The sequence below is a fragment of the Halichoerus grypus genome, chromosome 14 (genome assembly GCF_964656455.1).
Source record: "Halichoerus grypus chromosome 14, mHalGry1.hap1.1, whole genome shotgun sequence".
NCBI classification, from domain to species: domain Eukaryota; kingdom Metazoa; phylum Chordata; class Mammalia; order Carnivora; family Phocidae; genus Halichoerus; species Halichoerus grypus.
Window position 1 is genome coordinate 43,480,487 of NC_135725.1, and position 27,057 is coordinate 43,507,543.

The following is a 27,057-nucleotide window of genomic DNA, read 5'->3' on the forward strand; positions in this document are numbered from 1 at the left end:
GTTCTCAAAAAAAAAGGTATCACATAAGCTAGACACACACCCTTGACGTTTGTTTAACGTACCACCTAGGTGCTAATTCTTGAATTACAGAAAGTAATCATTTAACAGACAATAAGCCATATCTGGTCTCCTTCAGAAATGTGTATAAGGTCGAGGCTTCATCTGTATAATGGTGTTTGTTCTCTTAATTGCATTTCATCTGCCATGTGCACACTTACCCACATAGCCTCTTGGGCTCCTTCTTTTATTCATTTGTATTCCCTTTCCAGATATAAGGGAAATCATAAATCATTTGCAGAATTTTCTGATTCATTCATTCCTAGATAGAGATAAGTAGAAGGAATGGAACTGCCCTAGTGAGATTCAGTTTCATGCTCTTCAAAGTTAATGTGGGTATTATTTCTCCAATAAGCATTCTTAATGTTCTCAATAATACCAGCTGTTGTGATTTTCTTACTAACATGGTCTTTAGTGAATTGCACTCTCCGGTTTGTTACAGTACATCTGTGTGACAATGGAAAATTTTCTGTAGCCATGAAATTGGGTTTGAATTTTTAGATAAGGTTTTTGAAGATATATCTATTTAGAATCTGGTGATAGCAAGGTCTGTGTCTGGTCCCCATGTAATATATTGCTAGAACAATGTTTTATATTCACTTATTCATTAACCTTTTATTTATTACAATCTTAAAATGAACAAAGCACTGTTTGGGCTAAAGAGAAGTAGGAAACTTCCACAGGCTGCTTACAGATCAAGAAAAGAGTAGACTTTAAGATAAGGGTTTGGAAGGTAAAGGTCATGATCTAAACTATATCATGGAGGTCAAAATTAAAGTGAGCCTATCGGAGTGCACTGAGAATAGCTCTCTTTTAATTATTTCAACAGATGTATTTTTGCTATCCACATTTCCTCTATTTCAGCCATTGCTCACATTTAATATTCTCATTTTGACACTTTTGAAACACGATTTACTCAGCAGTTATTTCATTGGTATGTATTCATGGGAGTAGGGGGAAGAAATAAGCTCACCCCTGTTATTTGCAGAGCCTGAGGCAAGAGTACAGGTGAAGGCCCACATATCATATGTCCAAATGTTTAATTTCAAATTATAAATTGAATTTTAAAATTTTAAGTTAACATTTTTATTTCAAATGCATTTTACAGATAAAATTAAAATTTATTTAAATCTCAGTAGCCTTTTTATCAAAATAAAACTATTCTCAATTTTAACTTTTCTAGCCTTCAATGTCCAGCTCAATGACAAGGTAGTCACTTACTACACTTCACACATGTGATGTCTAGGCCTATTCCTATACACAAGAGCAATTGAAATTATTTAATTTTATGAAACTTTATTTAACTGCCATATGCAAATACTGTGTGCCACATTTGTGGTTATCTCCAGAACTCTCTGGTACCCGGAAATTTAATTGGAAGGGAAACCAGTGTTTAGATGCTTGGTACTAATGGGAAAGGATGCTTCTTTATGCAACAATCTACTGAATTAATGCTATCTCAGAAGGGTTTGACAACTCAATTACTTTGCTTTTCTCATAAGCATTTTCACCTCTCAAATCCTCTCCTGTTCTGAAACAGAGTTGCTCTCTGTAGCTGACAGAGGCCCAGTCCTCAAGCCTTCATGGTATATGGAGACAGTCACCCTTTGTTTCAGAAAGATACAGGGAAGAGACGTGGAGAGGCCTATCTCTGGGCCTGAGTGGTGTTAATCCCCAGTGAAGAGGCAGCAGATATTCTAGTTTCAGGTTAAGCAGAGTCAGTACTGAGAGCCAGATCTCCAGTGACAAAAACATCCTGGGTTTTTAAAATATATTTGTTAGTGTGTGTGTCTTTGGGATATATGGGACCCAGCACAGGACCCAGCACAAATCCTCTCCTGTTCTGAAATAGAGTTGCTCTCTGTAGCTGACAGTGGCCCAGTCCTCAAGCCTTCATGATATGTGGAGTAACTTGCTCAAGTTAAAGGGTGGTCCTGGAAAGAGAAGAAGCAGCAAAACAGGAGAAAAGGGTAGCCTGGCCGTGTTCCACTAGACCATGCTCAGTAAAGGTCCCAGTTTCTTTATGTATTATGCTTTACTGTATCCCAAACCTAGGATAGTGTCTGGCTTATCACTGATACCCGAGAAACATTAGCTGTACGAATGCATTGCTGCATGAATGCCTTGCGCAGTGGTAGTGAACCATGTGTGACCATTCCAAACACTAACTGAAAGCTCAGGGGTCGTCATTCAGCTGGTGTTATCTTTTGATGCCATGAGCCTTACTTCACTTTTTAAAGTAACGGTTGTTAAATGACTCTCCTAGGAATTCTCTCAATCCTATTACGACTGCAAAAATGAATAGTTTGGCCACTTCGTTTCTTAAATGTGAAACCCTCTCACCAGATTTGGACTTTTCTAGGCATCACACGGCATGGAAGCTGTAGTCCAAGCTTGACTTTGACTTAGGCTGATCTACTTAGTGATGCTGGTGGCGAGCTGCAGGAGCCTGTCTGAAAGGTGCCATAGAAGTGCACTGTGCTCTGCATATGTAAGTGAGGAGCTTCTCAGTTGTTTCCCTGCAGGGACAACTGTATTGTTTTTAATTGTCTATTTTAATAGGCCTGAATAAAATACTCTTCTGTTTTATTTGATCTGCATCCCCTAGTGGGATTTCTCCCTGCTTTCTTTTTACCACTGTGACAGTTTCCTCTTTAGACATTTAGTTCTTTCGACAGGGGCTCTTGATTTTCAATGGCAGGGACAGTTTCTCCATCTATTGATGTTCAAACCTAGTGGTCCCTGACCTATGGGATCATTTGCAAAAATGGGTTGAGTTTTGGGAGCCCGGGATGAATGAAAGAAATTCCATGAAATAGAAAACAAAAACAAAATCAAGCACAGGTTTGATTTAATTGGCTAAATGAATCTGGATTGATTTTTTTTTTCCCAAATGTTCCTAGCAGTGATCAGAGGCGACCAGGATTAACCCTAGCTGAAACACACCCAACCTCCGCTCAGTGGATACTTTAACAAATATAGGACCATAATAGAATGGTCTTCTGGTTAGATGATTTTCTCCTAGAAGAAGTATATGGCTGATGTAGGATGATATGATGAAACATGATCAGGGCTAGGAGACAGGAGGTGTGAATTTCAGTACTAGCTCTGCCACTTCATGACGGTCTGGCCTTTGTCAAATTATGTGGTTCCTTGTCTAAAATCATAAGCAAGTTGAACTAAGGCCCCTTCCTGCTTCTAGTTCTATGACTGGTGACAAAACATTCTTGGCTCAATATATATGCTGTACTTTATTTTCGTAGCAGATCTTGACTTCTGCTTTGCATCACCTTATAGATTTGAAAAGATTTAAAAGGTGATTTGAAGTTTGAGATGACTGCACTGAAGAATGAACTTATATAACTGAATGTACAGAGCCTTTGTGACTTACTTTATCATTCTTTATTTTATTTTATTTTATTTTATTTTATTTATTTGACAGAGAGAGAGAGCGAGAGAGGGAATACAAGCGGAGGGGGGCGGGGGGGGAGAGGGAGAAGCGGGCTCCCTGTGGATCAGGGAGCCCGATGTGGGGCTCGATCCCAGGACCCTGGGACCATGACCTGAGCCGAAGGCAGCCGTTTAATGGCTGAGCCACCCACGCGCCCCACTTTACCATTCTTAATGATACGTGTTTTATTTAATACTTTTTTTTAAAGTTTATTCATTTAAATAATCTCTACACCCAGCTTGGGGCTCAAACTCACCATCCCAAGATCAAGAATTGTGTGCTCTTCTGACTGAGCCAGCCAGGCACCCCTGATGATACGTTTGAACCCTGGAGCAGCTATGACTGAAACTTCACTGTTTCCTTCCTTGAAATTCCCAGTTACGTGAGCCTATAAATAGCCATATATTCTAATTCAAGTTGAGTTTCTTTTGCTTGCATAAAAACATTCCTAATGCAACTTCTTAAATTCACTTTATTGTCATGATTGACTCATTTTTAATTACCTTCTTTACATCTCAGAGGAAATCCCACTGGAAGCTCATCTCTTCTCCTTCAGAGTTATCCACCTGTTTCTCCCCCTTATTTATAGGCATATCCGTCCCTTGCTATCCAGGATAGTACCTTAACTTATTTCCTGCGTTTTTTCCTCCACAACCAGTTGTTGTCAAATCCTATAAACTCTACATTTAAACATCTCCTGGACCCATCTCTTCTAATTAGTCCTTCCTTCTTGGATGCGTTTTTTTATACCTCAGTTAGTTCTGAAGAAGGAGGGGGAAATTTGAGCATCTTCTCTCTACTCTGCGTCAGTTCAAAGAAAGGGGGTTGCATTTAATCATGTAAGAACCCTCTTCCCTAGCTCTTCCCCACTGGAGAAGGAATGACTGTTCTGATGAGTCAGAGGACACTCTGTGGGAGCATATTTTGCTAATAGACCAAGTGACTGTGCCTAAATCAACCCTGCTTTGTTCTTATCCTGGATCTATGAGCCATGGGCCCTGTCTGGGGCTTTTCTTGTTCCATTTGTCAGCTCATTTGGGCAGTGTCTGCCTCTTTCTCTGTTCCGATGTCTCCACCTCTATCTGAGTGGGGTTAAGTCAGCTGGGTCTGATCCTTTCCATTATCACAGAATAAACTCTCAACTTACGTGTATGTCAGCAAACATTGCCACAACTTCCTTCTCTGGTCGTATCTCCCACTTATTTCCCTGTATGCAATCTGCCCCAGAGCTACATTGGAGCACTTTCCATTCCTCATCATGCCAAACACTCAGATGTTTCTGTGTCTCTCCTACTCTTCTTCCCTCTCCCTAGACTTCTTTTTTTCACCATCCCATCTTCCCCATGCTTCAAAGACCAGCTTTAAATGTCACATTCTTCATGAAGTCTTCCTCATGTCTTAACAGTAAGAATTAATGATCTACGGGGGACCTGGTGGCTCAGTCAGTGAAACATCTGACTCTTTTTTTTTTTTTTTTTTTTAAAGATTTTATTTATTTATTTGAGAGAGAGAGAATGAGAGAGAGCGAGTACATGAGAGGGGGGAGGGTCAGAGGGAGAAGCAGACTCCCTGCCGAGCAGGGAGCCCGATGCGGGACTCGATCCAGGGACTCCAGGATCATGACCTGAGCCGAAGGCAGTCGCTTAACCAACTGAGCCACCCAGGCACCCAAACATCTGACTCTTGATCTCAGCTCAGGTCTTGATCTCAGGGTTGTGAGTTCAGGCCCCACATTGGGTTACATGCTGGGCGTGGAGCCTACTTAAATTAAAAAAAAGAAAACATAAGAAGAATTATCTAGTCAACTAATATTTCACATGGGAGCCAAGAATACTCACAGGGGAAAAGATAGTCTCTTCGATAAATGGAGTTAGGAAAATCGAATAGTCACACGCAAAAGAATAAAACTGGATCCCGATCTTGTACCATCCACAAAAATTAACTTGAAATGAATTAAATGTAAGACCAGAAACCCTAAAACTCCTAAAGGGCAAAAGCTCCTTGACCTTGGTTTTAACAATGACTTTTTAGATATGACACCAAAAGCAAAGGCAACAAAAGCAAAAATAAACAAGTGGGACTACATCAAACTTAAAAGTTTCTGCACAGCAAAAGAGACAATCAATAAAATGAAAAGGCAACCTATGGAATGGGAGAAAATATTTGCAAACTATCTATCCAATAAGGAGTAAATAAATATCTAACAACTCCTATAACTCAATGGCAAAAAAAACCCCAAACAATTCAACTAAAAAATAAGCAGAGAACCTGAACAGACATTTTTCCAAAGAAGATATACAGATGGCCCACAGGTAGGTGAAAAGGAGATCAACATTACTAACCATCAGGGAAATGCAAATCAAAGCCACAGTGACATATCACCTCACACCTGTTGAATGGCTATTATCAAAAAGATAAGAGATAACAAATACTGGCAAGGGTGTGGAGAAAAGGGAGTCCTTGTGTACTGTTAATGAGAATGTATATTGGTGCAGCCACTGTGGAAAACAGTATGGAGGTTCCTCAAGAAAAAAAAAGGGGGAAGAATGACCATATGATGCAGCAATTTCTGGGTATACATCTGAAGAAAATGAAATCACTATTTTGAAGAACTATCTCAACCCCCATGTCCATTGCAGCATTATTTACAGTAGCCATGACATGAAAACAGTCTAGGTGTCAATGGATGAATGGATAAAGAAAATGTGCTACACACACACACACGCACACACACACACACACTGAAATATTATTCTGCCATAAAAAAAGAAGGAAATTCTACTATTTGCAATAATATGGATGAGCCCTAAGGGTATTATGCTAAATGAAATAGACAAAGAAAGACAAATGCTATGTGATCTCACTTATATGTGGAATCTTAAAAAGCATAACTCATAGAAATAGAGCAGACTACTAGTTGCCAGGGGCGGGGGCAGTTGTGGGGGAAATGGGTGACGATGATCAAAGGAAATAAACTCCAGTTATAAGATGAATAAATTCTGGGGATCTAATGTACAGCATGATGACTACAGTAAGCAGTACTGTATTGTATACTTGAAAGTTGCTCACAGAGTAGATATTAATAGTTCTCACAATAAACAAAAGGTAACAGTGAGGTGATAGATATGTTAATTAACCTTATTGTAGTAATCGTTTTGCAATATGTACATATATCAAATAATCACATTGTACACCTCAAATGTACACAATATTATATGTCAATTATATCTCCATAAAGCTGGAAAAATAATTGTTGTTGCCTTAACAACACCCTAGGGCACCTTGTTCTTACTTTCCTTAAATTATATTTAGGTTCTAAGTTGTTTTCCAGTTTTTGGTGTCCATATTAGTGTTTTGTACAAGAATGTAAATTCTGTGAGGATCTGTATTACCTTATTCATGTTTTTACTGCCTCATCCATAGTATATCAAGGCCTTGCATAAAACAGGTGTTTAATACAAAATTTTTTTCTCAGAGATCCAGTGGAAAACCAAGTTGACTGTGGGATTGGTGTGTGTTGGTTTTCCCCATTTCCGAGCCAATTATTTTCATAATTGAGTTCTTATCTACCTCTCCTGCCCTACCTACACCCTCATCCGTCCCCAATGCCTCCCCTCAAGCCTAACAGAGCTAAAAGTTTTCCTCAAATTGCAACTATACTTCATGATGTTGTGCCTTTACTACCTTTGTCTTGAATGCTTTTCTTATGCCTGTCAGCTTGGCTTTCCCCTATTTATCTGTCCGTACATGTTACCTCCTTTTGAAGGATTTCCTGACTGTCTCACCACCTACTTCCACCATCCGGAAAGAATTGGCCCCTTTCCTTTCTGCCCCTTAGACTTTGTATAGATTGCTTTCACAGAACATATGTGGGGTTTTTCCCCCCCATAATTTCCCCCTTTTACATTCATAACTCTCTCCTTTTATCATATTATAATTCCTTAAGGGCAGGTCCCTTTCCTTTCTTGCCTTTGGATTCCAACATTCCCTTCAAAGTTTGAGATGTACATTTTTGCCTCATATTATATTTAGAGACTTCTCTCAAGCCAACAAGAATATAAGGTCTTTGAAGGCAAGAAGTATGAGTAATTCATATTTGTATTACTTCACTTCTACCCAGTAAGTGTTTTCAGAATGAATAAAAAAGGACTATCCCCAGACCCAGACCAGGTGACCCTGGGATTAAAGGAAATAGACCCATTTATGCAAACATAATAATTTCTAGGGTTAAACTGGCGTTGGCTTGGCCTCTTTCCTTTAAGGAAGGCTCATTTTAGATCCCACCTATTCTCCTATGCTATTTTCAACAATCCTCCATACATACTTGTCCAAGTTGGCAAGAGAAATACTTTAAAAGTCTCCCAGGGTGGTGGGGTGGATGGGCAAATTCCATCTTTATTGCTGGACTTTCTTACAGCTGCTTGTGGTTCATTTTACTACTTCACAATCTTTGGCTTCCTGCCTTCCTGTTTTGGCTTCCACAGCTTGACTCCTGGGTTCAGCCTGGTCTTCTAATTTATGCCTCCATTCACCCTTCTCCCATTCAATATTTTATGTCCTTCAGCTTCACAGTACCCAGCCGAGTGTAAGAAGTATCCCTTTCCCCATGCCCTACAGTGGTTAGAAGGGGCTCACTCAGGTCCTGCTCAGTCCTTGCCTGACTCCCACCCAGAAGAGAAAAAGGACCCATCAGAACCCCCAATTCTGTGAGGCCTCAGCTCACTGAGAAGTCATTCCAATCTGGTTAGTCACCTGAATTGGATTTTATGAGTAGGATGGAGGCATTGGTTTCTTGTTGCTCTACACATAGGATGGATTAACTTTATTAAACATATTGGTGAGCAGTAACATTCTGACCTGGTTAGTCACCTGAATTGGATTTTATGAGTAGGTTGGGGCATTGTTGTTGCTCTGTTGGTGTAAGGTGGGTTAACTTTATTAAACATGTTGGTGTGATGTAAATATGTATTACTCCTTAGAAACCATCAGTTTGCCAAGGCATATTGAGTCATTCATCTGGAGGACAGCTGAAGGGGTTAATTAAAAACAGCTGCATCTAATCATTGCTGGTGTATACTTCTTAGAGGGCACAGGAAAGACAGAACAACAACAACAAAAAGACCTTCTGTGGAGAGAGATCTCTAAAAGCCAAGATGAGTGTGGGTAGAGTCTGGATGCTCTGAGAATCAGAAAAGAATCAGATCTACTAATTAAAGTGGGTTGTAGTTAAGTATAAAAGTCATCCCAATGTGGCATTAAGAAGAACACATTGATATTGGAGAGCAAAGCATGTAAGTTGGTTGTATAAAGTATGAACAGTGTATCTTTTCTATTTAAAATATTCCTCTTTTGTTCTTTCTATAATTTGGTACTCCTTATCTTGCCTAATTTTAAAGTTAATTTGGAAAAATGTGAATTAACTAAAATTGAAATTATGGGGGTTTTTTCTTGCGCTTTTCAGTATAAAAAACATGCATCTATTATTTCTGTAAGTAAAAAACAGTGAATTTACCAACTATAATAATTACATGCCATCATATCAAAGTATAAGTCTGTATTGCCTTGATATTTCTCAGTTTTTGCCCTAACATCCAAACAAAGACACTATATATGGTTTTCTGTCTGGCTTCCCCTGTAATTTAAGCTGTATTGCCTACCGCTCTTTGCTCAGGGAAGCCAAATCAGGCTATTCATGTTAATGTGGCTACTGATTAAACCAAAGTTTATCCCATTTACAGACTGCCAGGTGACCCATGAAATCATGGCATTTGGTTGGGGAAGGTCCCCAGTCTAACTGAAGCAACTAATGTTTCTGTCAGATTTGGGGATAGAGAATACGTAGAGAATGATTCAGTTTGGTATGAGAGAAAAATGGCACATTCCCACAAAGATAAATATTCCACGTCAAAAGAGGGTTGTCATAACTAGAGTTGCCTTGATTCTTCACCATCTCCCTGACAGTAAGTGATTCTAAAGAAATCCTGTTTCTTGCAATCAAGAGAGGCTTCTAGTTCCTTGCTGCTCACTGTGGTCCACAGACCAGCAGCACTGACATCAAGCATCAGAAGCTGGTTAGATAACGTAGTGTCTCAGGCTCCACCCCAGACCTATTGAATCAGCATCTGTATTTCAGCAAGGTCCCCAGGTTGAAACTAAAGTTTCAGAAGCTTCATTTTAGTATACCCCATGTAGTAGGCTTCTGTTATTCCTCAACATCCATTCTTTCCCTCTCCCATAATAACAGAATCTTAGCTGGTCACGTGGGTGAGTTTTCAGCTCCACATTTACTCACCTCCCTTCTAGCTCGGTGAAACTATGGTCTGGCCAATGGGATGTCTGGAAGAATGATGGGAACCACTTCCAAATCTTGTCTTTAAAATGGGCAGGTCTTCCCTCTGCCAGTGAGGTGGGAAGGACTATGGCAATCACTCTGGACCCATACTCGAAAGTCACAAGTTGAGTATGTCAGAGCCACCTACCAGCACAGGGCTGCCCATTTACCTCTGGCTGTTACGTGAGAGAGGGACAAACATCTCTCTTATTTCAGTCATTGTAAACGGGGATATCTTCAGCTCAGCAGCTCAGCACGTACACTAACTAATAAACTAATATTAACATAGCTTGATGAGCAAAGGGACAGTCCCTTCAGAATTAAATGTTTAGCTCATTAATAGTGCCAGGAACAACACTTGAGTGTCTGCTTTTGTAGCCTACATTGAAATGGGCATGAAATAATTAAAAAGCAAACCCATAGTGGGAGAAATGTAGCTCAGAAATTAACCATAGAATAATTGTTTTTTGACTAATGGATAAAGATTATCTGCTATTAGTACTCACCCAGAGGTTGTTTCTTTCCTACGAAAAGCAGGGATCATCAAAAAAACCCCACCCAACTGAGATTAGTTGGATTTTCAGGCCATTACAGAGCTTGTTTCTGCAGAACAGACATTACAGGAAAAGCCCACCTCCTCAATTTACATAAATCCCCAACCTTGCAAGTCAGAACAGAAATAAAACTAGTATTTTCAATTGATGAAGTTTATTTTTTTAAAGTAGGAACTTTTAGTAATGTTAGTTAGTCAGAAACTTCTCAATAATTCATGACTCCACTGTGTTACAAGGAAATAACCAAATCCATGTGGGGTCTGGAGCATTTTGAGACACAGAATTACTGAATTACTTGGAATTAGGATCACAAAACAAAAACTCATACCAAACCAGGGATGGAGATATTTTCTTAATCATTTTTGGCTAAAAGTTTTACTAATGCCTTAGCATAGAGGTTTAAGAGGTGAAACACTAGATACCAACTTTAATTATTACATATCCTAATTGCACTTTGCAGATTGTGTATGTTTATGTTTAAGGACAACTGTGGAGCAGAGACAGCACCATTACTGATGGGCCTAAGCAAGCTCCCATTTTGCGTCTTTGGGACATAGAACTACTTGTCTCCATTGGAAGTGCCCACCAAAGCTAGAGCCAAAGAACACCAAAAAGGAAATAACTGTAATTTACTGCTGTTTCTGGATCCTTTCTGAGACCCACTTCTCGGCTGAGCACCCCATGAATCACCTTATTCCCCCGAAAACACCTGACCTTCATTTCTGTAATCTATTCTCTGCTGTGTCACCTTCCAGTTTTAAAATTCTCATTCTTTTTCACTGTCAAGGTTCCTTTAATAGTGCACTGAAACTGGGGGTGGGGGGTGGGGAATAACTCATCCTTCCCACTCTAGATAAGGTGATTTTATTGCCTTTTTTTAGGTTCCCAGGTATGAAAATGAGATCTGCTTATGGCTAGAACAGATTGAAAGTTATTTTTAATTCTTGTTACTCAATACCCTTGACTAAAATCAGACTCAGTCATCTATTATTGCTTTTATATCTAATCTGAGGGCAATTTTTATCCTGTCTTTGGAACTGAGGGCCAAAATACTACAACAATAACAAGTAACCTCTGTATCATACTTCATACTTTATAAAATGCTTTTCATATACCCTACCTTGTGAGACAAGTATTATTATTAACTCTTTTTTTACAGATGTAAATGTAAATTGAGCCCTAGGGTAGGTAATTTGCCCAAGATAAGAGAAACTCAAACTGAGGTGGTTTTAGCTCAGTCCCAAACTCTTTCTATTATCCTTAATCTGACCACAGATATTACCATCGTGATTACCACTGTCATGAGTCATCAATCACTGAGTCCTTTCTGTGTTCCTGATGAACAGGGTTAATTATATCATCTCATTTAATCCTTACAACAGCCCTGGTGGTTCTTTATCAATTAGGAAAGCTTTCAGCTTCGAGAAGCACAAAACCCAACTAACATGGCTTAAACAAATGGGATTTGTCTTATATTAAAGCTCAGAAGTAGAATTCCAGCATTGTTTTGGTAACTCATTGGTGTTAGGGCTTTAGATCAAACCTCTTGGCCTTCCATTCACAACTATATAATGACCACTAGAGCATTAGGCCATCACATGATTGCATTCTCACTTAAAACCAGGACAGAATGTATCTCCTCCTGGGCGTTTCCCTTATCAAAGAAGTTCCCCAGCAGACTTTCATTTTCATCTCATTGGTTAATCATGCTTATCTGTAGGCTAGACACTGGGTCTCCTTTCCTCGAGATCAAGAAGTCTCTGCCAGGAACTCAGCAAAAACCTGGGTTCCATTCAGGGCCTCCGTGGACAAAGGTACCCAGCAGAGCCTGGAACACAGCTCATGCTCAGTACAGCCCACGCATCAAGCTGTGTGACCCAGGTGTATCAGTCCAGAGGAAGGGGTACCGCTTTCCAGGTCATTGGCCTGTTGGGTTGCATTTTCATAAATCATAGGAAGGCTCAGTACTAGCTAGGAGTGGCCCTGGCATGTTAATAAAGAAGACAGTAGTGGGGTTTAGCATTTAGTAGGCACACGGTGGAGTCTGCCACAGGAAGTTATCAATAACCCCATTTTAAAGATAAGGAAACCAAGGTATGTGGAAATTGGCACAGATTCCCATCACTGGTTTAATGGCTTGTCTTAAATAAAGCCTGACATCAGCTCTGCAAATTGACACAGGCTCATGATTCTACAAGCTACAGAACTTGATTGCTGAAGGAGCTAGACTCTGGATTAATAAAATATGGAAAACTAATCAAACTGCTGAAATGCCTTTTTTTTAGGGACTTCCAAGATGTCATTAGTTATACATAGGGCAAAAGACAATGAACCTCATGCATATGGGTAAAACGTCTTAAAGGCTTTTGGCCTTTGCTGACTTGCAAGGAGAATCATCCTATCAGAAGAATTAGAGAATCTAACTCCAGTTGCCAAATCTACCAACGATTTCCTTTGTGACGATCCATATTCACTTACCTCCTTTTTACCTCAGGCTAATAATTTATGTCAGTTGGAGCGCAGTGTTTTATGAACCAAGGGTGAAATTATTAAATTTTATTGTTTGTGATTCCTTCCTTAAGTTATATTCCTATAATTGCAAACTTACTGCATTCCCCAACCTCTATTTTGAATTTATTACTAGTCTTCTTACTGCCTTTTCAGATCTCAGAAGTAAACTTCAAATATTTACAAATCTCAATTTCATGTTTTCCCTTTCATAAATCTGTGGGCAAATTCGGTGCTGGAGACAGAGAGTAATAAATCTGGATATTTATGTATTGTGCCAGCAGGCACTGCATAAACTTTCTTGCGTAGCTTGGTCAATGAGCTTCAGTCTTGACCTGTAACACTGGTTCTAGTCTAATCCTGAGGCTCATATTAACAGAATCATTATAAAACATCTGGTGACTTGTATACACAAAAACCCTTCCCTCATTCCTTCAGTCATAATTTGTAATCAGACAAGTTTAGTGGGCACATATGTTCTCCATGTTAGCAGAAGAGAGGGAATGGATGGTGTTTATTCCTATTATTACACTTATTTGTAAGACAGGGAGAGAGCGATGACCAAAACTGCAAATGGGATAAAAAGTTATTTTTTAAAGATCTCTTATTCCAAGCGTATTTAATGTCCTTAAAAATGAAATATAAAAGTTTGAGAAGAAAGCACAATGGAATTAAAAACAATTTTAATTGTTTTAAATTAAATGGGCAAGGCTTTACTAAACATGACACAGAATATGGAAGCCATAAATGAAAGGCTGCTAAAATGGACTACATGAAAATTTAATGTTTATATGACAACAACATTCAAAACAAAGTCCAAGACAAATGACAGAGAAAAAAATATGCATCCCATATAGCAAAGGGCTATTTTTTTTTTAAGATGGAAAAAGATCTCATAAATGAATATGAAAAAGATGAATGACTCATTTATAAAAGCAGATAAAGAACATGAATGGGAAGTTTGTAGAAAAAGAAATACAAATGGCAAGAGACAAAAGAATAAAAGGCAAGTTTAACATCTACAATGAAAGAAACGAAAATAAAAAGTTTTTTTTCTTCAACATCAGATTGACAAAAATTAGAAAGTTGTGATAATACTCAGTGTTAGCAAAGGTGTGATCAGTAGGCCATTTTATACATTGTTAGTGGGAGGATAAATTGGTGAAGCCATTTAAAGGGTGGTTTGGTAGAGTCTATCAAAATGTGGAATGTACTAGGACCCTTTGAGTTGGCAACTCCACTTCTAAAAATTTTTCTTATGTACAAATAAATATATGTACGTGTATGAATGTTCATTTCATCATTGTTTGTACTTTCAAAAACCTTAACACCTTTCCTGTCCATTAATAATGCATTGGTTAAATGACTGAAGGCACATTCCTACAGTGGAAAATAGGAAATGTATGTACCCCATTAAAAAGATTGTTAGCTTTGTATGTCCAATACTAGAAGGAATTATCTTTAGTCATTACCTGCATATCCTTGTAGTAACAAGATTGTGAAGTAAAGTAAAAGCCATGGTAACATGAAAATATTCACTAACTGGCCACTCAAATATCCTACCTTGCTATCTCTGCCTTCAGATGATGACAGCTCAAATCATGCCAGTGCCGAATGTCAATCTGATAATCAGACTCATCAACAATTAAAGACAAAACAATAACAATGATGACCAGATAGGGGCTTCAAAAGAAAATAATTTGAATGTCAAAGGATTTGTAACTGAGATCCTTGGGAAAACTGATAAAGCCCAGAAATAATTTTGCACAAATGACTGTCCTTAAGATAATGCTGTGAAAATTAAATGTGAGTGGAAAAATACTATATTGAGATAGCATACAATTTGGAGGGAGGAAGGATCCACCCCTCACTCCCAGTGACACTTGATTTTTTTTCTCCTTCTAAGAAATACCACAATGTTGCAATTATAATCTAAATTTTGTCAAAAATGAGAAATATATTTTCATAAATTTTAGTGTTTTTTAAAGATCAAGTCACAATAAAATCATTTTCTCACTATTAACTATTATATTTTGGCCTCTTATTAAAGAGGCCTTTTTTTCAATTCCAGTTATGCTATTATACCCTCCTGTATGTTGTCAAGTGAATAGAGTTGACTGCCAAATTGTTTCCTCCTGCTTGGATAAAAACATTTAGATTATAGACATGTATATGTATGCTTGTATGTATGTAGGATATTCTGGTATGATACATAACAAACTAGGGACAGTGGTACCTCTGGGGCGAGAAACATGGGGGATTACAGGATAGAAAAGACATTTACCTTTTACTATCATTTCTTTGTATAATTTTTTAATCGTTTAGTGTGAGCATATATTAATTGTATAATTTTAAAAATCTACGTAATTTAAATAATTAATACCTAATTTAAATACACTAATTTAAAAATTAGTTAAAAACAGAATCAAAATGAAAGTCAGAACTAATTCTATCTACAGGAGTTTTCAATCCTTGTTGAAGAATATCTTATTATTGAATAAGAATTCACACAGAATGACTAAGAAAGCAGATACTTCAAAACAATCCTAGAGCTTTAATAAAAACTCCCCTAATTGTGAGGATGGGGGGGGTCAATCATCTGTAAAAAGTGTTCCATAACCACAGTTAAATTTATAGGGGGATCTATTATCCCTCTAATTTTTTCTATGGTCTTTCATTTCCTGCATCCCATAAATTAGTCATCTAAAACTTCACCGTTTGAAAATGTCTCCCTCCCAGAATTAATTAGGTATGTTGAAGTTTCCCCAGCAATTTTTGGATATGTAAGCTGTGTCTACACATACTTTAGATCCTGCGCTCATTCTTTGGAGAATGTTTTGCCTTCCTTAGAATCATGTCTTTCACACACTGTCCCTTTTCTCCCTTCATTCTTGCATCCCCACAGCAGGTGCGGGGGTGGTCGTCACCAGCTTCGCTGGCCCTCTCAGCCCACCGTCTCTGAGCCAGTCCTGAACGTGGACTGCCTTTGTGACCTGCTCCAAGTTGTGTTCTTAGAGAGCTGCCATTGCTCCCCATCCAATCAGCTTTGCTCATTGCTGGGAATAATGTGTATCGAATGCTTTCTGTGTACCATGCACGATGCCAAGGACATTTATCAGGATGGGTTCTCAAAAATCACTCCCATTCTACAGATGAGGAAACTACAAAAATAACACGATTCTGATTCAGCAGGACTGGGACTAACTACAGCAACTCTAAAAGCACCTCTCATCTAATCAGTCCCGCCACAAATTTTGTCTAGAATCCAACCATCCCTCTACCTCCCCTGCTACCACCCCGGTCCCTGCACCACCACCTCTTGCCTGGATTATTACAAGGGAAGGGCCTCCAACTTGGTCTTCTTTCTTGTTCCCTTGCTCCTTTTTAAAAATCTTTAAATGTGAGCTAAGGCACATCACTCTTCTGCTTCCCATCTTACTTTAAGGAGAAACAAAGTGTTTAAAATGGCTTATCCAGACCCCGCCCAATCTGACTCGCTCTCCCTCTCTAAAATCATCTACAGTTTGTCCCTGTGTTTACTCTGCTCTACCCACTACTTTTACACTTCCTGTTTTCTGAATTTTAGAAAACAGACTAATTCCATTTTAGTGATGTACCCAAATCACTTTATTTTCAAATACATGGGGAACCAATGTTGCACCGTGGATTTGTTTATCCGTTGTCTCTAGAATGTAAGCTGTGCAAGGGCAGAAACTGTCTTTTAAAATTTACTCTTGTTTCTGGTGTCTAGAACAGTGCAGGCACTGTTGAACACATCCTATGTGTTCAAAAATAATTGTTGGATTTATGGGCCAATATGTGGTAAAATTAAAACAATCTACATGTTTTGGAACCAGAACTGGGTTCAAATTCCAGCTTTATCATTTATTATATGTGTGTCCTTGTATAATGGTTTCCCGTTGCTGAACATCAGTTTCACCTTCTGCAAAATTGAAATAGAAATATCGATCTCATAGGTTTAGGGGAATATTTAGTGGTATCACAGATAATCAAGTGCCTGGTATAAAGTAGGGCTTTAGTACATTTTATCTATTTTAAATCCCTTTCTCCTCTTCCATTTTTCCCTCAGAGATGGAGAGAAAGGAATATTTAAGGACAAAGTGGTATTCACTGATACTATCCAATAAATGTTCCTTGAGCACCTACTATGTTGTAGACACTGGAAATACAAAAATGAATGAGCATTACCTCAAGGAAATCAGTTCAGTGTAATGATCTTTTGTACTAAATCGAGTAAAAAAACCTGCAAAAATGGAAAGTTCTCCTCATAGAATATGAAAATATTAATCCTGCATTGACCACTATTTCCCTTGTACCTGTGAAAATTATTATGTCACATTCTTGGCTTTGACATTTTGGAAGTATACCTTAAATATATAGCCATGCAGTCAGATAAACACAACAATCTCTATCCATTCAGGTTCAATTAATATCATTTCAGTTTTCACGGTTTATTTTTTCTTCCTAGTAATGCCATATTAAATTTGCAGTTTTAAAACAAATACTAGAAAGACAATCCCAAAAAAGTTTATTTTTAGTGAACAGGTGACGGAGTGTTTTTAAGTGGGATGAATTAAAAACAAATTTCATCCATTTGAAAAAACTTTCATTTTTAATTTACCACTGCGTGTTCATTAAGTACAGAATCACTGTGGTTCTGCGCAGTTCAGAAAAGTGAGTATCAATGAAATACAGTGCACACAACAGCTGAATGGTCCCTAAATTGTTATTGCTATCATTTCAATTATTTATGCAGTAAACTGTATAATATAACAATAACATTAAAAGATAAATACAGACCTTAGCTCCCTGAGGTGTTACTTCTTCCTCCAGATCATCTTTACAATTAACCAGAAGTCAGAATTCCAAATCTTACTGAGAAATATTTCACTTGCTTTTGAATTGTCCCAGCTTGTTCTCAGAGTCTCCCTCCTGTACTCTACATCTGCTGAAACATTTATTTGAACCAACAAAATACATATGTACAAATAAATACAAATGTCAGGAGCTGACCACAAATGCAAACACATGTCTTTACCCATACTCACCCCTTGACAGCGTGACAGGCTAAAGAGCAGTTTGAATGGAAACTTCACATAAAGCTCTGATACAAATGACCAGACCAAAGTGCTATAATCAATTTAATGTCTTTAGGAAGTACGCTTTTCTCTAAAAGCGTGATTCTTTGATGACTCATGGTGGCAGGACAGGTAACAAAGGAATGGATGTCTGGAAGCCGTGAGTGGCAAGACAGACACTGAAAACGACAGCCCGACAGCCCTATCGCCTGACCCGGCCCCTTGATTGTGGAAGAATTAAGGGCAAGTCTCTGAATCGCCCGCACCGGGATGCCAGGAAACCAGTCATCGCCCGACCACTTTGTTGGGCCATTAACAGAGCCTTGAACTCTATCTTTGTCCAAATGAAAGCACAAAGAAAATAATTTTTCATCTGAAGAATCATCTTAAGATCCCCAAATGGAAAGTAAGGGGAGCACTAAACCTCTTAAACTCCAGTTTGGCAGTTCTAACACAGGGCATTAAGGTAAGAAGGTTATTTATGGCAGAAGGGGAAGAGCAAGAGAAGAATTCCAAAGTGAGAGATGGAAGGGCAAAGCGAGGGTCTGGGTCCAACTTGCACTGTCCCCTGCACCATTCAAACATGAAAGGAGACAGTTTTAATCAGGAACCAAGTGTCATAGATTTCAAAGGCAAAACCTCACTTTTGACTCAGTCACCCAAATAATTCAGGCAGAGTGTACACGCCCTCCCCTCCCCCAAAAAAGGATGATTATCTCAAAATGTCTCTTAAAGTTTCCTGAAAGACGGTGGCTGCAGGACATTTTCTCTGGGGCTATCTGACTGCTACACCTTTCAGCTCACCCTGTCCTCTGCCCCACATCAGCACCCAGCCTTTTCTCTACTACTTGGCAGGGACCACGATGCTCCCCTGGCGCTCCACATGTGGAGGCTTTGACTTTCTGCCCGCCAGCCTGGAATTCAGGATTCACTCTGGAGGCCGATTCCCATCCCGTTTCTATTTTATTTTCCTTCCCTCAGGTTTGAAGCAGAGAGTAGAGTAAGGAACAAAGTTCTGTGTTCTCTTCCGGCGCACCGTTCTTCCTGGTTTCCTCAGGAAGAGGGTAACAGGTGAGCGTCGGTGGGATTATTTTGAGTTTCCAGGGCTCGCCTCTAGAATTAATCCCCTCCCAGGGTCGGGAAGGACTCTTTTGCCTGCACCCCTGGCAGGAATCCTGATCTTTCCAATTCACAGCCAGGCCGACGCTTTTGCTGAACGAAGGTCTGCTAGACCCCAACTGGGGGAAGCCTGACTGCTTCTGAGGCAAATGATGGCCATAATCATTTCCAAAGGTATTGTTTTCACCTGGGAAGGGACTTGAGGAAGCAACACAGCACTCCATGAATATTTATGAGGGAGCCGAGAAAGCTTTCTCTTTCCTGTGGTGGTAGGAAGGGGAGCTGAAAGCTGCACCACTCAAGGTAACCAAGTAACCCCATGCTGGGAGGAAGAAAGCAGGGGTGCAAGGGGGTTGCAGAGAGAGGGAGACAGCAGATTCCAGCTAGCCTGGCTCTCCCTGGAGGAGTGGTGGTGGCAACCGTGTCCCTCAGACAGACTCTGCCTTTGAGGAAGTTGGAACCAGAAGAGATGTTCTCTGTCACCCAGGGTTGGTGTTGGGGGGAGGTTTGATGAGGGGATCTAAGAGCACACTCACGGACCTTTGATACTGCCCAGCTTCAGACTTGCTTAGCTTCAAATAAATCTTCTCTTGTAATCCAGGGCCAAAATATCTAGAGGTGGGAAACAGGCCACCGTAACCAGATGCTCCCCAACATGGTGAGGACGACCCCTCCACGGGGCTTCTTTATTTGGCAAGATAAGAGTTGTTATAAAACACATGAGGAAGACTGGCTTCTTAGACTCTAGAGGCAGATTCATGTGGTATTTGATTATTCTAATTGCTCCAGAGGAGTGGGGGGGCGGGTGTGGTGGGAAAATTCTGGTGCTGACAAGCTGGGACTCCCGGGTCCTAATCCGGCTGACTGGGATCTCGGGGACCAGTCCCTTCCCCAACCCAGTGGTTCCCACACTTTTTTTTTTTTTTTAGGAATGTAATCCTTTTTGTAAAGGAAATCTTATAAGGACCTTTAATATAAAAAGAAAAACAGATCAAAGGAGGGGTGCCGCTTTTGAAGGGGATGGGGGACCTAGAGTCCTGGAGCTCCACTCCTTTCTCTCCTTCCCTGGGTGTGTGTGTGGGGGGGGGGGGGTTGCACAGTAACCCTAGGTGCGTTGGAGAGATCCTGGGTCTCTTCCGAACGTTTTGAAATTCAATAGACTAGATGACCTCTGAGGTAACTTCCAATTTTTCAAATCTCATGATTTCAAATGTCTTCCTTCTGAAGTGCTCACATTGATAACTGGCATATTTGAGGGTGGGAGAGGAATGGGGGAGAAAGCCACCGTTGTAAGTTGGGGTCTCACAGGGCAGGAGTCCCAGACTGGAAATATGCGTCAGATGTCTCAGCAGTGTTGGGCATGCTGTGTCACTGTTTGCTTGGCCTTTCCTGGCCCGTGTGCAACAGCAGGGTCAGTGACTGTGCCTCATTTCCTCAGCAACAAGACTGGGTCCCCTGTGTCCCCTCCCCCAGCGAGCAACCGGAGAAGCGAGTGCGGTGTCACAGTGTTGCCAGGGACAGGCTGACAGTAGGACCAAATTAGGAAGAGGACTGCCTGAGGATTCCTGGCCAAACAGCATGACCGACGTTCAGCCAGCGAAATCAGTGGAAGTGTGTGTAATCCTGTATATAGACTAGGATGGTATGTGCTCCACCAGCGATGCGGGAAAAAGGAGAATCAAGCGGGACGTGGTTCTTTAATAAGTGTAAAACTAAACATCATCAGAATACTGCAACACAATCCCGGGGGCTGGAAGTGGTTAGTGTTGTGATTACAGAAAGGGCATCAGTATAGGATGTCATTTCTCGCAAAGATCCAAGAAAACGTCTAGCAACTCGTTTTTATAAACAAAGCCATAGCACACTGGAGTTATTTCTATTTCAAACATATAGTCACACAGTCTTTATTTAGAACATGGGCAAGGGGATTGGAATGGTATATAAATCTGGGACAAGACTCAGGATTGTATGTTACTCCTCAGAAGAGTAAGAGGCAGAGGCCCATTTTAAACAAATACAGGGCTATTCAGCTCTGAAACATTGTTAATCTTTTCATTAAAAGGCACAGTCGTTAAGCTCCAAATTCTTCTTCCAAAGATCAGATCCAGATTTTCCAGCTAATGAAACAATGGAGTAATTTCTACAAAAACTAAAAGAGAGACGTAGACAAATATTGCAGAGCAGATTATTATAGTCATGGACACTGGTGGATTTGAGTGGGGTGCATGCACAACACACACACACACACGCACACGCATGCACACGCACACATACACACATGCACACATACACAGAATGCACTTTCTACAAGGAAAATATGAGAAGCAACACTGATGAATAAAAGACAACGTGAACCAAACACCTTCTTCTAGAGCCAACCACTCCGGTAGCTGCTATGACACAGTCGAGCTGTGTGGTGTGTGTGCGTGTGTCTGTGTCACACGCGTGTGTGCGCCCAAGCTTCCTTTCCGTCCCTGGCACGCGCTGAGCAGCACAGTTGTGCCTTGTGACTGTGCCTCGGCGTGCCACTCTAGGATGTTGCTGTTTAGAGCAGCTAGCCAGTTGGGAACAAAAGGAATTTGATCTTCTCTCCTCTCCCGGAGCTCAGACTACCTCGCGGCGACTTTGGCTTGGCTTTGTGGTGAGACACATGCTAAACAGTCGGAAACGTAGACAGAACTTCGAATCGACGGGTGCCACTTCATTGTTGGTGACCACCATTTCCCTCGGGGTGAAAATCTTGCGGACAAGAGTAAGCTGCATTTCCGGATGCATGCTCCCTCTGACCGAGTTCCCTGAGGGTGGGAGGTGAGAAAGGATAGGAAGGCGACGCGTGTGTTATAAAAACTCCTGGCTTGCTCTTTTTCTGCATTTCCTCTGCTGTATGTGTGAACCCCGATGTAGTAGGAGGAGGAACGCAACATTTCTACTTGCAGAATCATGTGAGGTGGGCAGAGGGAGAAGGAAAGCATTCCACCAGTGTGTACTTTTTGGCACCAGCAAGTCCTTTGTGATGATGTTCTCAGCATTAAGTAGGGATGTCCCCTGGCTTTTTCGAATTGTGTGAGAGCCTTTCTTGCATGCACTGATGAAAACGATATTGCACCAGAAACCCTCGAGTATTTCCTGTGCCTTTGGGGCACAGTCCGTGAGGGGAAGGAATGTGGAATTAAAGGGGGAAATTCACTTCATGGTGACCTCTGGCAGAACCAAATGGTTCGTGAATAAAATGTTTGATTGAGCTAGCACCTCTCAAGAGACCAGGGGGACTTTATAGACCATTCGTCACCGATCATTATGTAACATGTCCTAACTTCCTTGAGGTACATTGGTTTCAGGAGACCTAAGTAGGCAAAGGTGAGTTGTCCTGGGTTCAATGGTAAACTAGTCATGAGAAGTAAGTGTATATTTTCTTCGTAAATGGTACGATAGTGCTATAATGCTGATCTTAAACATTAAGGCCTTGCCTGTCACTACTGAGAATCAGATGGAACCAAGGGGTGTAAACTGATGGGCTAGTTTGCCACCAGAGAATCTTAGCTAGTAGTTGTGCTAAGCCCCACAAGCATCCATCAAATCAGCACATAATCCAAGGAAAAATACTGTTTCCTCTGCAAATGCAGCTTCAAAATAGTTCCCTTACAAAACAAGAAACAAACAAAAAACTCCCATGGGGCACCTGGCTGGCTCGGTTGATAGAGCATGACACTCTTGATCTTTTTTTTCTTTAAGATTTTATTTGTTTATTTGAGAAAGAGAGAGAGCATGAGAGGTGGGAGGGTCAGAGGGAGAAGCAGACTCTCCGCCGAGCAGGGATCCTGATGTGGGACTCAATCCCGGGACTCCAGGATCATGACCCGAGCTGAAGGCAGTCACTCAACTGACTGAGCCACCCAGGCGCCCGCCACTATTGATCTTGGGGTTGTGAGTTCAAGCCCCATGTTGGGGATAGAGTTTACTTAAAATCAAAAACAAAAAAGAAAGATAGCTCCCCTAAGCCACTATATCTCTTGACCAGCTTTCTACTCCTTTCTATATAGACATTCTGGCACAAAACTGATCTTGCCCTTGCTGGGCAGAAGTGATGCCTCCCCATCAAACTTTGTTATTATCATACAGGTCAGGGTCCTGACGGAAACAGGTGGCATACTCGATTTGGGTAATGTGAGGAAAGTTTAATACAGGGACTGCCCACAAAGGTGTTTGCAGATTATAGGGAAACCACAAGAAGTAGTGCAGAATCTCAGGGCTTTTAGCAACTGGGTGAGCACCTCTTTCCTGAACAGGTAAGGGGAAGGGGTAGCTGCTGGAATCTGAAAGGAAATAATTGTGTGAAGAGGCTCTCAGGTGACAGGAGATGCAAAGCTTCAGTGGACAGGCACAGTGAGCTATTGGGTGATTCCAAGGAAGTCACCCAGGGAGGATGGAAGAAGTGGTGAGAATGAATACATTGTCCTCACTCTCCTCCCTCCTTCTCATCTCCTGCTGGTGTTCCCACTGGCCAAACCCATTGGGAAGCCAGTGGTAAACCTAGACCAATGAAGGAGCCCTTATAGGTTAGCTTCCCAAGGCTTAGGGCAGGGTAGAGAAGATGGAAGGTGAATCTAGAGGGGCAAATGAGTGCTAACCAGTATGGTTAGGCCTGAATTCAAATGCATGTCTACTGATTAGCTATTGACCTTGGGCAGATTATTTATCTCAGCCCTCCTTCTGAGGAAATAGTCACTTACATATCCTGCTCCACAGTCCCAATATTCATTCCAACTCCAATAAAAGGAGATGATAATATGATTTTTCGTAAGTAGAAAGACCTTATCATGAGATTGAGCCCCATGCTGGACTCCGCATTGAGTTGGAACCTGCTTAAGATTCTCTCTCCCTTTCCCTCTGCCCATGCCCACTCAAGGGTGCGCATGTGTGTGCTCTCTCTCAAAAAAAAAAAAAAAAAAAATAGGAAGACCTTAAATGACATTCATATTTACACTACTTAGCAAAATATTTTAACTCCATGTACATTTATATTACATTTTATTGCTTATTTTATACTATTATTTAGTGTAACTACAAAATGTTAAGCAGCTTTATTGAGATAATTGACATATAGTAAACTGCACATACTTAAAGTATACAATTTGTTATCATTGACATATGTAGACACCCATGATACCATCTCTATATAAAGGTAATAACCATATCTATTGCCCCTAAAAATTTCTACATGCATCATTACAATCCCTCCTGACTCTTTTCTATGCCTCTTTCACCACATATAGATAAGCTTCTATTACTATATGTTCACTTGGATTTACTGAATTTTTATATAAGCAGAGTCATATGTACTCTTTTAAAAATCTGGTTTCTTGGGGCACCTGGGTGGCTCAGTCGTTAAGCGTCTGCCTTCGGCTCAGGTCATGATCCCAGGGTCCTGGGATCGAGCCCTGCATCGGGCTCCCTGCTCGGCGGGAAGCCTGCTTCTCCCTCTCCCACTCCCCCTGCTTGTGTTCCTTCTCTCACTGTCTCTCTCTCTCTCTCTGTCAAATAATAAATAAATAAAAATCTTTAAAAAAAATCTGGTTTCTTTCAGGATAATTATCAAGTAATTTATCCATGTAGCATGTATTGATATTTTATTCCTTTATAATGCTGAGTAGTTTGCCATTCTATAAATATATCACAGTTTGTGTATCCATTTGTTTATCCATCCAGATGTTGATGTATATTGGGTTTTTCCTATATTTTGACTGTTATGAAATTCATAGGGACCCATGCTTTCCTATCTCTTTGGTGAGCAGAATGGCTATGTCCTATGGGGACACTGCCTTTGGGGAAACTGCCAAATTCTTTTCCAAACTGGTTGCACAATTTTACATTTCCAACAGCAGTATGTTAGAATTCTACAGTAGCAGTTCCTCAAAAAAGTAAAAATAGAATTACCATCTGATCTAATAATTCAACTTCTCGGTATATATTCAAAACAATTGAAAGCAAGGACTCAAAGAATATTTGCCAGTGTTTATTAGCAGCATTATTTGCAATAGCCCAAAGGTGGAAACAACCCAAGTCTCTATCAGTTATTAAATGGATAAACAAAATATGGTATAACATACAATGGAATATTATTTAGCCTGTAAAAAGAAGGAGATTCTGACACATGTTACAATATGAGTGACCCTTAAGCATGTTATGCTCAGTGAAATAAGCCAGTCACAAAAAGACAAATACTTTCTGATTCCACTTATATAAGGAACTTAGAGTAGTCAAATTCATTGGGGCACAAAGGAGATTAGTAGTTTCCAGAGTCTGGGAAGACGGAGGAATGAGGAGTTGTTTAATGCGTATGGAGCTTCAGTTTTGCAAGATGAAAAGTATTGCAGAGATGGATGGTAGTGATGGTTATATAACAATATGATACACTTAACACTACTGAACTGTATACTTAAAGATAGTTAAGATGGTAAAATTTAGGGGTGCCTGGGTGGCTTAGTTGGTTAATCATCTGCCTTCCACTCAGGTCATGATCCCAGGGTCCTGGGATCGAGCCCCACGTCAGGCTCCCTGCTCAGTGGAGAGCCTGCTTCTCCCTCTCCCTCTGCCTGCTGCTCTGCCTACTTGTGCTCTCTCTCTATCTCTCTGTCAAATAAATAAAGAAAAAATCTTAAAAAAAAATGGTAAAATTTATGTTGGGTATATTTTACCATAGTAAAAATTAAAATAATATAAAAATATAAAATTTAAATTTAAAAAATTGGAGAAAAATGAGTAGACATAGCTCTAGAAGGAAAACCAAGCATTACTGAAGCCAAGGACTTGGTCACTCATGTAAATTGATGGCATTTGGAGTAAATCTTCAGATTTCAAATTACTTCAGGTTGCTGAACATAGTATACATACCAAAAAAGGTTAAGGCTGCACCAAGAATACTAAGAGAAAAACAAAAATGTCAATCAGCAAGACTTTATGGGGTATTCTAAAAATTAACACAAAATAGTAATGTCCAGATGTCAATAACAATGAACTGATAGAGATAAACAAAACAAAACAAAAACCCCACACAGACAACTTTGACTATTGTTCTTCCCTCTGTGTTTTATCAGGTCCTGTTCTTCCACCTATCTTTATATGTTATTTGTATAGCCTCTACATTTAGTTCCCTCTTCTGGCTCTACTACACATCAGTGGCAAAGACCTCACCTTCCACCTTACCACACGCATGCATGCTCGCATGCATGCACACACACTTTCTATTTCTGGCAATTCCCCAAACATGACTAGTAGTTTCATGGTTTCTTTACAAATACTGTTCCCTCCATCAGGAATTCTCTTCCCCAGACTATCCACCTGATGATCCACATGGTCCTTCTACACTAAACTGAAACATCTCCCCTTCTGAGCAGAATATCTTCTGGTTATACAACTAATGTTGTATAAGAAGCTGTACTTCTGGAAAGTATTTACAGAATAGTTTTTTTAAGTATATAATTTTGAGTCACTGCTGCATTTGTGGAAAGGAAAAGATACAGAGCACAATTTTTACATATTTAATAAAGTATATGTTTACAAGATTTTAAAAGATTCTTCTTAGAAGAAAAAAAGCTGCCATTCGAAGTCATTGCCCGTAAACAATGCAGGCAAATCTATGTACAGTGGGAAGAGTCACTTAAAAACCTGCTAACAATTCACATACAACATGAGAATTAATAGAAGAAATTCTGTTAATGGATTAGAGCTATTTTTTTTTTAAGATTTTATTTATTTATTTGAGAGAGCGAGAGAGCATGAGCAGGGGGAGGGGCAGAGGGAGAAGCAGACTCCCTGCAGAGCAGGGAGCCAGGACCCCAGGATCATGACCTAAGCTGAAAGCAGATGCTTAACCAACTGAGCCACCCAGGAGCCCCTAGAGCTATTTAAAAGAATAATATTTGGACACTAAAAAAAAAT

At 40.1% G+C, this 27,057-nt stretch overlaps 1 protein-coding gene across 7 annotated transcripts in view; it reads left to right on the top strand.

The window, feature by feature from the left end:
- LOC144379985 (uncharacterized) overlaps positions 1 to 27,057 on the top strand; it is a 200,573-nt gene that overhangs the window by 59,258 nt on the left and 114,258 nt on the right. The window contains exon 6 of one of the 7 annotated variants that reach the window (XR_013443612.1): positions 15,807 to 16,760. The exons of the other annotated variants lie outside the window; for them this stretch is intronic. The gene's annotated coding sequence lies outside the window, so the exon portion shown is untranslated. Of the gene's footprint in view, positions 1 to 15,806; positions 16,761 to 27,057 lie in introns of those variants that run through there. 7 annotated transcript variants of the gene reach the window in all.